This window comes from Triturus cristatus, chromosome 2_2, assembly GCF_964204655.1.
Source record: "Triturus cristatus chromosome 2_2, aTriCri1.1, whole genome shotgun sequence".
Lineage (NCBI taxonomy): Eukaryota > Metazoa > Chordata > Amphibia > Caudata > Salamandridae > Triturus > Triturus cristatus.
Genome location: NC_140582.1, coordinates 369,987,070 through 370,001,336, shown reverse-complemented (window position 1 = coordinate 370,001,336; position 14,267 = coordinate 369,987,070). Strand labels below are relative to the sequence as shown.

Genomic DNA, 14,267 nt, shown 5'->3' with positions numbered 1-14,267 from the left:
ATGTCAGCAGCACAACACACAGGGCCCATTGACACACTCCATGACTGTCAATCACAAGTAGGAATCTTCTCACTTACCCCCATCACACCTGCAGCACACAAGACCAGTGTCAGACACACAGAAGGGTATTAATAATGTCCAGTCATCACACAGACAAACAATCACACTCCCGGGGGGTATCCACAAACATCACACACACACAGGGATGCCAGAACCAATGTCTGCACTAAAACAACAGACAAACACAAAACTCAATAAAAACACACAGAGAACCACACCAAGACCAGACATGACCTGTGCAGCCAAACTGTGGAAAGCCAATGGGAGCAGAGACAGAACAGGAGTGCACAACCTCAGCATTCAGGAACAATGCACAGACAACATACCACAACACAGACAAGAAGTGCACCATCATAAAACAATCATGGACACAAACTGGGAGAAATGGGCCTACAACGACACACAGACAGATATTCCACACCACCCATCAAGTCAACATGATGTCATAGTGTACCACAAGCCTGCACATGCACAAGAATGACAAGAAACAGCTCAAATATGAGAGGAGAAAACACCAAGGAGTCCGCACCTAACACAAGCACAGGAACTAGAATAGACCTAGGTTCATGTGTCTGACACACAAGTATGGTACACCACAATTGCTACACTGTCTGAATGAATCACACCACACCAACAAAACACACACACTGTCATGCAAATAGAACACCACACACAGAGCAACTGTCAGCACCACGAGACAACACAGCCCAAACACTGCACACAGCCACACAACAGATGCACATGCCAATAAGTCACATTGCAAACACAGCCGGACATCAGTGGATGCACACAAGGCAAGGACAAGGCAACATACACCCACAGCACTGCACTCACACCAAGCTGTGTGTGCACACCAAACATACCAGCCCCACACAATATGAGTGACACAACATGAACACTCACAAAAACAATCCAAACAGCACACTGACAACATCACACTCAGGAAGGGAAGCAGTACCTCAGCAAACACACATACACCTAACCCAACATCCACAGATGCACAAGTCTGGGACCCCAAAGTGGAAACAACATGACCAGAGGACTGTGCAGCACAAACAGTTGAACTGCATATGAGCAACCATGACTGCAAAACAGTACAAGAAAATCACATATAACCAATTGGGAAAATGTCCCGAGTGGCACATTACTCCTGTGCACAGATCTGTACCATAAAAACACAGTGTTACAAATGAAGTGATGGGGAGACACACACACAGGCAACCCAAGGGGACAGCCGACATGAAAGTGAAGTGTTGTGTACGTCAGTAGTGGACATGGCAGGAGTGTACCATACACAAATGGATGGAGTGCAGACTCACAATGGGTAGGCATCTGAAGCACAGATAAGGGATGGTATGACAGCACACACCACATGCCATACTGGAGGCAACAAAGCCCCATGTGACAGCAATGCATGAGAAAACACACCCACAATGTCAGTGTGGCTGAGCAGGTATGCACAGTAACCCTGGGAGTAGTTTGTGTAGTCGCGCTACGCATAGCTACGCAAAGTTGTTAACTCGCTACGTGACCTACGCGTAGCTACGCGAGCGTGCGTAGTTGCTTGTCGTGCCATTTCGCGATGAGTTTTTCTTGTTCGGGAACGCATTGTGCGTGTTTGGGACATTGTTTGCGTGTCCGGGGGATAGTACCTCGCGAACTTGCCTGTGCGGTCGCCTATGGACGGGGCCATCTTATTTTTTTCAATTGTCCTGCTCATTCGTGATGCCTTATTTCCTGTTCCGGGTCGCGTATAGCATGTTTGCGATTCACATTTCATGTTCGGGAACGCGTTTTACTTGTTTGCGACGCTTTTTGCGTGCTCGGGGGAAAATATCACGCAAACTTACCCACGCGGTCGCGATGGGTGCGGCCATCTTTTTTTTCCCTCTATGCTATGTTTCTGGGCCTGCTTTTCTATCCTCCCTCAATCTTTGCAATCCTTAGTTTTTTACACAGTTTTTCTGATTTTTTAAAATTTATTATCTATCTCCCTCTGTCCCTAAGTCTTTATTTTGCATTTTATTTCTACTTTTACTGTGTTTTTTTGTACTTTTGTACTGTTTTATATTACTTCTTTCTTTAAGCTCCTACTTCTTCCCCTAACTTTATTTTTTCCTTCTAACTTTTCTTTTCCGCCTCCCACACACCCCAGAACCATGGCAAAGGGTAGCAGCAGCACTAGCGCTCCAAGGACAAGGCGCCTGTGCCCAAGAGCTGCCTGCCTTGCGGCAGACTGGGCCCTGCCAGGGTGCAGGTCCGGCAGCTTTTTTGCGAGGCGGAGGTGGTCGCCCTTGTTTTTTTTGTGCAGCGCCACCTCCCCTTGACCTTGGCAGCAGGTGGCAGGCCAGACTCCGGGTACCCTACCCAGGAGCGTCACCGCCGGTGGGCGAAGGTGCGCCGGGCAGTGTTTCACTGCTCAGGGGTCCGGTGCACCGATACCCAGCTGGCCCACTGGTGGTCAGACATCCTGGACCGGGAGCAGGACCTGTTGGACCTGCTAGGTGTCGAGGTCGTGGGGCTTGGTGAGTAGCTAATATATAGTAGTATAAATATTGTGTATATTTTTTTTACGAATAACAAGAATACTGCTGCTTACATTGCAGGTAAATTACGTTTCAAAATCTTCTGTGATTGTAGGACACAGGTACTCGGTGCTACTCTTACTTGTTTGCAACTTTGCGCTCACTTGGGCTGATTATTATGTAAGAGTTTACTTTAGAGAACTTAAGTTAGGTAATGCTATTGCAAGAGAGACTCTCTAGTCCTTCCTTTGTCCTCCTGTCAAATAGTGGTGGATGTATTGATACTAGGTTTAGTTAGTATTAGTTGATAATTTTTTAGCGGTCTTTGTGACGCATTCTCTGTCACTGAGTGCTGCTTACCCCAGTCCTTAGTAGAACCTTTTGTAGTTTGTTTAATGAGTGGTAGGCTTAGCAGTGTCAGTTAGTACCAGAACTTCAGACGCAACCAACCAACAATTTGGTGTATGCACAAATTGATGCATGTGTCCTCCATCTCATGTATGCATTTTTGAGGGCTAAAGAAAATGGAAATGCAGACTTAGTGAACAATTGGCCCATCTGGAATAGGTGGGCTAGGTCAGGTGGTACATAAATAAGTAGACGGTCCGTGAATCCCGCAAGCCAGTAGTCGATCTGATTAGATAGGTCAATTTTATTGCAATTGTTGTTTCCTAAAATGTTTTTGGAGCGTTTTTTAAAACAATTTATTTGTTTCACAATCCCAGCAATCATTAATATTTGTCTCTTTCTTTATTATATCTTACATGAGCAGCACCCAGGGGCAAGAAGACGGGGTCCGAGTTGGCGGGACAAACAGAGGACCACTCCTCTACCAAGGGCCCTGCTGCTGGCCCCAGTAAGTCCTCCAGTGGTTAATATTAACAATTATATTTCCCTAACTTTCACTGCACCTTATTTTTTCCGAACTATTAATTCTGATTCCACTTCCTAATTCTATTTTTTACAAAAGCTTCTTTGATCTTCTTGACTATCTGTTTCTAAATTCTGGTTATCCCTGCCTCTATAAGTTCTAACTGCCTCTGCTATGACTCTCTGTACTACTACTATTAGTCTGTCTGTAGCTAAGCTTGCCCAGTTGGCCACTCCTTATTTAAGGTTTTGAATAAAACTCAGATTGACCAATAGCTCTAGCCACTGAGTCCAGTCCTTTGGGTTGTCCTCTTCTAGTCTTCTTAATCTTGAGGCTTTGACAACTCCCACCAACAAAATGCCCAACCAGATATTTGACTATTTTTGATAGGATATAGTACATGTTACTACTGTTGTGGGGATTCTGCACAGCCAGATACAGAACTATGCACAAGAAAATAGGATGTTGGTGATGGGAGGTTGGACCTTCCTCACACCTCGGTCAGAGCCCACAATCCCCTGACCGACTAGCTATAGTGTCTCATTAGGTCCCCGAACCCCCACCTGAAGATACCAAATGATTACACAACCCACAACATAACAGCCTTTCGCTCACTCACTCGTGTAAGTCCACCACCACCCCAAATACCACAGAGTCTATGTGTAAGTTCAAAAGGTTTATTTTCAACTAACAAGCTCTGTACGTTGTTCTATAAAATTCAGTGTACTACAGCCAGATCCAAGAGCAAAATTCCATAAGATAGATTAAAACAATAAACATTGGTACAAGTGCATGATAGAAGACAAAAAATCTGTGCGAATTCTGGGAGACCCCTCACCGTAGAACGTAGAAGTACTGGTTACATGCATCATAAGCTCTGCAAATCTCTGGTTCGTAGAAGGGAATCTTCCGCCTTTTATGAGAAAAATGGTGCACGTTAGATAGTATAATGCAAGCATTTCTAAGTCATGCCAAAAAGTGTAACATGTACATGTTATGGCTAAGCAATGCGGACTACCCGATCTCCAGAACAAAGCGGCTTGCTTTTCGACCTCTTGTAACGCAATGCTCAGACAGTAGCTGTATGAGCTCATGTGGGCTCAAAGGCATCTACTGCACAACAAGTTGCGAGGTAACATGCGCAAAAGACATGAAGCTAAAATGGTTGCATGTCTCAGGCTAACTTTGCAAAGAGTAGAGTAGACTATAATGACCCTAGGGACTATTAGTCTCTACTGACTCTACTCTAGTACCCAATTTGGACTAGTGATGTATGCTGTATATGTATGTATTAACTTTTTTTTCAATCTTGCTAATGAAAACGAATAAATAGGGGGAGGTGTACAGGCATCTAAAAATGTGTAATGTTTTTTCTAGGTGTTCTACCGACCACCAGTGCCGGCGGGGGCCAGCGGCGATGGCGATACGGCCATTCAGGAGGGGGCAGGAGATGCGGCAGCGGCACCTGCAGGAGCTACTACAGGGGGTGAGCCAGCAGCAGCGGCGGGCAGTGATAAGTTATATTCCTTACTTATTGACATTACACTAGCGGAAAGGGTGTACTGTACACTCACTGTACTGTTGAGACTTAGTAAGTATGAAGTTGTAGTGAACATTAGACAACGGTTGAAGAAGACACCCTTTACTTAGCAATGGCATTAGCAATAGCATTAGCAGCGTGAGTTGAGTAACCAATGGCCTCTTTTATCTGACTCCAACTCAGCTGTGAAAGTTTTAGGGAGAAGACTAAAAGTCAGATCAGATGACCTTGATGGATGTGTTAAACAAAAAGGTAAAGAAGGGTGGAAGGATGAAAGACAAGCAAGATTTAATATGACTGGCAGAGAAGGATATGTTGGAAGCAGCATGCATAGGTGGCTGATAGGAATCAGATGCATGGGTTGTTGAAGGATGGGTGGAAGGTGAAAGAAAATGCCTGCCTGGGTGGGTAACACAGTATGGGTGGATACTGGATAGCAAGAATCATCAGCGGTGTTTGGGTCAAAATCAAAGCTAAGGCAAGCAAGGAAGGAGTGGATGCATGGGCGGTTGTTGGTGAAACAAACTAAGGTTTGTTGAGAGATTAAGAAGAATGATAGACATTTACTTTGAATGGATGGATGCCTGGGTGTATTCATCATAGACAGCATAGGTGGAGACTGTCACTGGATGCAGAGTCTTAGTTTGAAGAGAACGTAAAAGAAACTGCGCCAGAGTAGCAAAGCCGAGGGGAATATAATAACTTGAATTTTCAGAATACAGTTGACTCACAGTAGTTTGCAAGCACATCATATATATATATTGTGTATAGTTTAGATCAAGTGCCTTCCTCCGACTCCGAGGACCACTCCCTACCTATGTTAATTTATTTTCGACTGTGTCAGCCAGCCTGCAAAGGGTGGCCTATCTGTTGGTTACACAATCAATCAAAACAAAGTACCTTATGCAGTAGCGGTCGGTGGTGGGAGTGCTGCCGGGCGGTGATGTGGGGAGGGGGAGGGGCAGGGTGGGGGGTAGTAAACTATGGATTACGGCCAAATACAGGTAAGTAAACATAAAAATAAATTAAACAAATTTCATTGTGCGCACTGCACCGCCAAATGCGATGCAGTGCGCGCAACGAAATTAGTTTTATTTATTTATATGTTTACTTACCTATAATTGGAAGTAATCCATAGTTTACTACCCCCCACCCTGCCCCTCCCCCTCCCCACGTAACCGCCCGGCAGCACTCAGGGCACCAACCACTACTGACCTTATGTAGTCGTCCCATATATAAGCAATGATCATTGGATCAGATATATAATCTGCCTTTTTGTAGCACCCAGGGCAGGGTGAAAGTGAAATTGAGCAATTGCCCTCATGTAACAGAGAGAGTATGGCCAGTGCCACGCCGTAATAGAAAAATACGAGCTTCCCCACCTGCAGACAGTAGTAGTAAATAAAACTAACGTGAGTCTGTGTCATGACTCGTATGTTTGTCTTGGGTGCAAGCTTAGCTGACTGAGCTGGCATGCCGGCTACAACAAGGTTATGTAATTTCGCTAAACTAGAGATAAGAAGAAGACGACTGGTGTACTGTGTGCTGGAGTCCATAGTGCTAGTATAATGCCTGAAACTCCCACAAATGTTAGAGGCCGAGGAAGTGGGAGGATAGATACTTACCACAAATGTTATGTACTGTGCTTACTAGTGCTACTGTGCCACTATGTGTTGGATTAATTTTATGTTACTGTTTTGCTAAGAGTATTGGTTACAATATTCTTCTTCTTTCTTTATATAGATCCTCCTTCCTAAGAAAGACCAACACAGAAGGAGTTGGCATCCAGGGCCCGGCGCCGGAACCTGGAGGCCATCTGCGAAGAGTACCGGCGGCTTGTGGCTCAGGCGGAGGAGGAGGAGGCGGCTGCAGCTGCAGCCTCCTCCAATGCCCCGGTCCCCAGCCAGGCACCGCCTCCAGTGGTACGGTGCCACGGTCAAGCAGCCGCCCTCCACCACGATTCTATAACATCTAGCACTGCTGCCCCCCACCCTGGATGCAACTGCAGGGCATTTCGCCGCCAGATGCTCCTCCAGATGGCACGCTTAGAGGAGCACCTAGAGGAGCGGGTCAAGATCCCCGTGAATAAACACCTCAAAGCCCGACGAATTTAGGACCACGTTGGATTGCCCCTTTTTAACTCCTTTTGTTGGTGGGTGGGAATTGACCGTTGGGATTTATGGACATTGTTTGGAATTTTTCGTTTTGGACATTGGTTGGGGTTAGGGAGAGGGGTGGGTCAGGTCACAGTGGGATAGTTTACTTTTGTTAGGGTAATACATAATATGTATACTTAAACATACGATGTTAATGTTTTGTGGGGGGGTTACTGTTTTACAAATTTACATCACATGGTTTCCTTGCTGCTGCAGGCAGGCAGCCAGTGTTTGATTTAAAATATCTGCTGATTTTGTAACACACAAACAGATAGATACGGTACCCCTCACTGAGTTATTTGTCCTACTAGTACTGTCAGTCTCTCCTCCTAGTCCATTAAACCTCCCACCAAACTTATCTAACCTTTGATTGATGATGTTTGAGTTCGGCACAGCGATGGCTGCATGGTTTCCCAAGAGAATGGAGAAGATGCCATGGTTGTGGTGGTAGTAGTAGACACTGTCAGTAGCATTTGCAAACAAAAAAAAGAGACAGTCACTTGCCTGAGAGAGACTGTGGGAGGAGTAGTAGAATGAAGTAAAGTACAGTACAGAAGAATACTGCCAAACAAACAATATTGCAACTGCTAAAGTAAATGAAAAACATAATGGTGGCGGGGACAGCCTAGTACAAGAAGTTACAAACTGTAGTTGTATCGAGTGAGTCACTTAACACAATTGTAATTCTTAACCTTTACTGCTGTGTGGTAGGATGTTGATGATGAATCCAATCAATGCCGGAAATTAATTATGATGTATTAGGTGGGTCTCTTTGGAAAAAAAATTGCCTTGCACTTAGACTGAGCATGGGTGGGCAAGCAGAAGAAGATCCTCTGCCTGCCTTGAAATTGAATTAGTGTTACTTTCACCACATCTGCCCCAGCAAGAGTGTGATCAATTGTTGGTGTACATTTAATGTAGTCACATCACACCTCAATATAAATCACACAGCCCGGGGAAAGAGGGTTTGGGTTTGACAGTATGCATGGAAACAACAAAAGCAAAACACAATCTTGGAAGACGACCATGATCTTATACAATAAATCTATAAAGGGAGAAAAAGGAAATGCATGCATGATGATGAAGATAACTTGATGGTTAATGAGTAGTACTTGCTAACTACTACTGCACAATTAGATAGTACAGGGCAGCAGTATATTAATATGCAATTTGCCTTGCCTGTATGCCCTCAGAGAGACCCAAATTACATGTTGTACCAGGCTTACTTTTAAAGCTAGCAAAGAAAATTAGAAAATAGTTGTAGGGATCAATTAGCAAACAAACAACAACACAACACACAGTCGTAATGATTGAAGAGAAAAAAGGAATTAAATTAATTAAAAGACGAATGATGAATGATACTAAAGTTACTATATTATCCTGGTCCAATTGTGGAGTTGCATCTCGTCATTCCTCTTGGTCCTCCCTTCCATGGACGCTCCGCACATCAATCTTGGTTGCCACTGCCTACCTAATGCGGATTGGTAAGGTAAGTGTGAGTTGTTTCTCCCAGTATAGCACAGGGCAAAGGCCGGCCTGTAAGTGTAGATGGAAAATCAAAAGGGGTATTGAAAAATAAATGAATTAAAAAAAGCATCAATTACGGTGGAGTGCAAGAAGACAAGAGAGAACACTTTCAGACTGAGGCGGCTTGGATACATCGTGTCTACTCTGTATACAGCATTAAGCTACAACAACAACAGGACAGGAGTCAGGACAGAACAGGCCCACGGCACCGGGCCGTGACCCAACCTTCATTTACCTTAAATTTTGACAGAGCCAAACAAAAGGCATATACAGCAACCTAGCATTTTACAAATCAAGTTACTAAATCAATGCGCCGCTGTCAGTCATACCACTACACTCGACTCCACCACTACACGGACATGTAGCCTAGGTCTGCTGTGGTTCTTGTTGAATTGTTTTGTTTACCTTTTATGCCACTTCATGAAACACGGTTATTTCATCAATCATCTCTCATCCAACCGACTGACTGACTGCAAAGATAGTATGGTCACCATCATGGTGTGGTACATGTTGCGTTGTCCAACTCAGTCTGTAGTGACTCAGATTAAGTCCATATTCCATATTAAACAATTGCAATGGATATTGGCCTGCACCTGCACTAGTAGTAGAAGTACAATTTGGTTATTAAACAACAAGAAGGGAAACATTGACTGTCACTTCAGTCACTTTTACTTTGTAGATTAACTAGTAGAGTTCGACTTCATGCACAACATCAACACAACAAACAACAGCAATCATTCAGAGTCAGCAAGCATCCAATGCATGCCATCATTACCTGGCTTGCTCTTCTCTTTGGCTGTCAGATCAGATGCCTAGTTCTGACAGGTGTGTGTGTTTTTTTTAATGAGGTAGTCGCCTCATTACTCCACATTTATTTTGAGTTTTGTTAGTCGCTGTTTCGGTTTTTTTCTTATTCATCTGCGGTACTTTGTCGCAGTTGAAGTTGGTTCACATGGTCAGCGCTGTGATGGGCCGCGGCCTGGGTAGCGGTCATTGGTCAATTGAGTTTGCAGAAATGTCAGCAAGTTTCTTTGAAGAGTCTTGTCTTTCTCTGCCAAGTACCTTCTGTCCTGACAGTGATGAGCTTTGGATGCCTGCCGAGGCTGTAGCCTTATGACAGTGATGAGTTTACTTTTGGATGCCTGCCCAAGTTCTGACAGTGAAGAGTTGTGGATGCCTGCAGAGGCGGTAGCCTTCGGACAGTGATGAGTTTCGGCTCGGAAACAAAACGGAGGATAGCTATAGTCAGGTTTCACTTCTTATGGAGGGACTGTTAGAAACAACATTTCTTGTACTATTCTCCATCCAATGTCTGGCTTGATGGAAATGTATCAGGAAGATGGAGCAGGACTCTGAGGAGTGGACAGTTAAATGCACAGACATGCAACTCCAATAGGGAAATAAAAAGAAAAGACGGTGGTGATGGATTTGTTGTGATTTGATTTGAACCAGAAAAAGACAGCCACACACACAAATAAAGGAAGGTAGAAAGTAACAATTTGAAAGCCTAGTTGTCAGGGAAGAGGAGCTCGTACTCAAACTCTGGTGGGTCGGACAGAAGTAGGTCATGTAACCCACTACTTACGTCATCTAAGTCGCTCTCCTCTTCCTGCTGTGATTCACGTATTTTGTACTCCGTAGTATAGAGTGCTGATTAATTTTGATCATGGTTAACCTCTCCACGCTTTTGGGTGAGAGACTGGTCCTTTTCAAAGTTACAATGGCACCAGCAGCACTGAAAACACGTTAAGAAGAGATGCTTGCGACAGGGGAAGCCAGATACTTTATTGCCAGCCTGCTGAGCACTGTCCATTGGCTTCTTTTCCCATACCAATACACCAATGGGTTTCGATCCATGAAGACCTCTGTTGGGTCATACAGATAGGCCTGGACCATCCGCTCAATGCTCAGGGGTGCTCCGATGTGCTCGGCCTCTTTTGGCTTTGCATCAGCACTGGACTTACCATACCCCTGCCATAGAAACCAATCAGTTGCCGATTATAGTGCTGATCCTGTTCTTGCTGTTGTTGATGTTATTGGTAGTGTTGGTGTCGGTGACTGCGGGGAGGCAAACGCACTGCCCTCAGGCTCTGAAGTAGAACTTGACTCTGGAATCTGCCCTGTAGTACTTGTTCTGGCCTGGGGCGGGGGGCCTCTAATTACCAGCCGTTCGTTTTCAAAGTCAATGGCTTGCTCAGCTATCAAAGTTCTGTACTTGGCAACATCCACTTCTGAAAAAGGAATTACTGCCCTACTGTTCGGAAATACTTTGTACCGTGGATCCCAAATTGTGGCAGTAATGTAATGTGGATGTGACACAATGTTATTTTGAATCCTTGTATTTTCAGATAAGCGAACGGCTAAGGAGCCCGCCAAATAATGTGCGTCTTGTTTGTCATCCACACCTGCATATGTTTCAGACACCTCCTTCAGCTGTTGCTCTAGCATGTGCAACAATGGGATAGCTTGGTCCATAGTACAGTCCTCCCTTCTGACTTCACGTGTGAAGACCTCAAAAGGAAGTAGCATCTCTGTCAGGCATTTAACGAGGTCCCATTGGCCCATCTCAACAGTCATGCCTCTCACAGTAGGATCCCCTAATCTTTGCATGACATAAGCATTGAGTGGTATTTACTGCTCAAACAGATGGTCAAGCATGTAATAAGTTGAGTTCCAATGTGTTGGCACCTCCTGGATGAGTGCTTTGACTGGCATTTTATGCTCACGTTGAATGACCCTCAGCTGCTTCCGGGCTTTAAAAGAATGGCTGAAATGTGTGCATATTCTTCTGCAGGTGGCCAGTAAGTTGTTGACTTTGTATTCATTTTTCAGAAAGTCTTGAACAACAATGTTCATGCAGTGTGCCAAACATGGGACCCTGAAACAGCCACCATCTTTCATGGCCCTAACTACTTTACTGCCATTGTCCGTGGCAACAAAACCAATGATAAGCCTTCTTGGGCGCAGCCACTCAAAGACCTTGCTGTTAAAATCATCCAAAATGTTTGCAGCAGTATGGGATTTCTCCATGGCAAACATGGCTACAGTTGCATGTTTGCGAGTAGGATGAAAAATCTCAGCAGCATCAACACCAGCAGATATTTGTTCTCTTACCCCCACAAAAGAGATCCAGTGTGCACTGATGCACATGTAATCAGTGGCTTGACAACTGGTCCACATGTCTGTTGTCAGGTGGATACTCTGAACAGCACTCTGTTTCAAGGCTTTTCCAAGCAATTCCAGCACGTCGTGATGTAGTGCTGGAACAGCAACTCTGGCAAAATAGTAGCAGCTGGGAACCTGCCATTTTGGGCAGATGGCTGTCACAAATTCCAGAAAACCCACCCCTTCAACAAAAGAAAAAGGGAGAAGGTCCAGTGCTAACATTTTAGCCAGCTTCGCATTGTACAAACGTGCTATTGGGTGGTTGCGTTCATTCTGCCCTCCCTGCCTAAACATGCTGATAATGGTAGGCTGCATGGTTATCCTTTCTCTTAGGCTCAACGACGCACTTTTTTTCATTGCGGTACTCCTTGCTGTCTCAGGCTGACTCTTACTCTTGTGCCACTGAGATGTTGCTGAAGATGTGGGCGACGATAACACTGCACTGCTGGGGACAGGGCTACTTTGTGTACCACTACCAGAGAGAATGTCTCCCTGTCCTTCCTCTCCCACCGTGATTGAATCTTCTTCTTCTACTCGTTTATCCACACCAACACCAATTGTTGTAGTTTTTATGCTGCGAAGGTGGTCCTCCCAGTTGATCAAGTGGTGTTTTTTCAGATAGGTTATTTGGCCTCCGGTATCATAGTTTCTACCAAGCTTACTCCGACTAACAGAGGTATTACAAATGGCGCATATAGCAATGTTTTCCTCCTTTTCGCTGACCGTAAAGAAGTCCCAAACTGGGGAGCTTAACTTTTGCCTCCTGCTGGAGGTGCCACTTCCAATGCCAGATGAACTGGAGGGTGTGCGTTGAATTTGACTCTGTGCTGTACCACTACCTACTTCTACTGAGGTGGTGGTTGTGCTGGATGTAGGTCGCTGCCGGGCCTTTGCTAATGCAAATATGGAAGCTGTAGGTCGTGTTGGTGTTACCTGTGTTGGAGGTATGCATGCTACATCCCTCGCAGCGATTTTGGATAGGGATAGGGAGTGATGTTCGTGATGACTGGCTCATCATCATCATCCTGCTGTTCTACATCAACCTCCATAAGTGTAAGGCTTTCTGGAACCTTCCTTTTCCCTAGCCTGGTCTTGGGATGTGTCTCCCTCTCATGCTCAGTTTGTGGCTTCCAAGTGGCATGTAGAGCATCAGAAGGGGGGCTTGGTGAAGAACTTGGTGGACTAACACTCCTTTTTCTTTCTGGGGATTTGGAAGACAATGGATCTTCTGAATGAGTGGCTTCCTCTTCTTCTTCCTCTGCATGAGGCTCAATTTCCTGAACTGCCCCTACTTCGGGAGGAACAACAACTACTATTGTGGGTGGTGGTTGCGGCTTTTGTTGTTGACCACTTATGTGCTGTGTTTCCTCCTGCATTGATTGGGTACTACTTTGAGATAGCGAAAAGTTTAGCTCAGGCTCAGCATCACTGGTTTCCACCATTAGGCTGGCTATCTCTTCCACACTTATGTGCTTGGGCCTGGGTTGGTGGGTTGGGCCCACTGATGAGGAGGTGCTGCCCCCAGCTTGCCCCCCGGACACCACTGCTGTAGGCGTCATTTTTGGTTTCTCAAAAAAGGCTTTGGGTGGCACACCAGACTTAAGTGTCACTTCCTTCTTCTGTTCCTTCTCAATAGCAACTTTCTTGGTACTGGAGGACCTGGTACCTGCTTTCTTTGGGGTCATCTTCTTCACATGTCAGCAGCACTTAGTTGCACAAGTTGCAGATATGTCTGGTCAGGTCACTCACACGTCACGTCGTGTACAGCAGCAGGACGTCTGTCTGGCAGCACAACGGGTGATGATGTCACACCTCCTCCTCAGTCTTTTGTGCACCTAAAAGCAAAAAAATCCAGAAGAACATCAGTCAAAAGATAGTACAATCAAACTAATATAATATATAATTTCTTAGTGTGCGGTGGTCACAATGATTACATTTTAGTAACTCAGTGAACAACAACAGTGTATCCATTTATGAGACTTTGACAACAAGGCCAGGGGTTTCCTGGTGTACTGTGTACACTCAGGAAGAATCAGAATGGCAAAGAACAAAAACAAAAATGTAGTGGAGCCTATTTGGCCTAAATGTGTGCATCACGTGGGATGGATGCAGCATCAGGGAGCTGCAGCTGGCAATGGGGATGGATTTGGAAGCAGTAAGACAAGAGGAACAATGGAAAGACACGCAGGCCTATGTGGCAAAAACAGCACACTACCAACTACCACCACAAAATGGCCCCCAGCCACATGGTCATTCAAAGGCACAAGGCACGGCAAACAATTAACTCAAGCAGGCCTATATGGCCAGGCAAAGGATGCCTGATAAACAACACAGCTTTAATGCAAAAACGAAAATCCACATGGCTAAAAACAGGTTGGAAAGTTACACAACAACCACAACAACAACACATACACATGCAAAAA

At 45.0% G+C, this 14,267-nt stretch overlaps 1 long non-coding RNA gene across 1 annotated transcript in view; it reads left to right on the top strand.

The window, feature by feature from the left end:
* Window positions 1-7,490, top strand: part of LOC146862286 (uncharacterized) — a 43,089-nt gene extending 35,599 nt beyond the window's left edge. Inside the window, exons 5-7 of the long non-coding RNA XR_014978410.1 lie at window positions 3,358-3,441; window positions 4,834-4,942; window positions 6,740-7,490. This is a non-coding gene — a long non-coding RNA (uncharacterized LOC146862286). The remainder of the gene's footprint in view (window positions 1-3,357; window positions 3,442-4,833; window positions 4,943-6,739) is intronic.
* The last annotated feature ends 6,777 nt before the right edge of the window (window positions 7,491-14,267 follow it).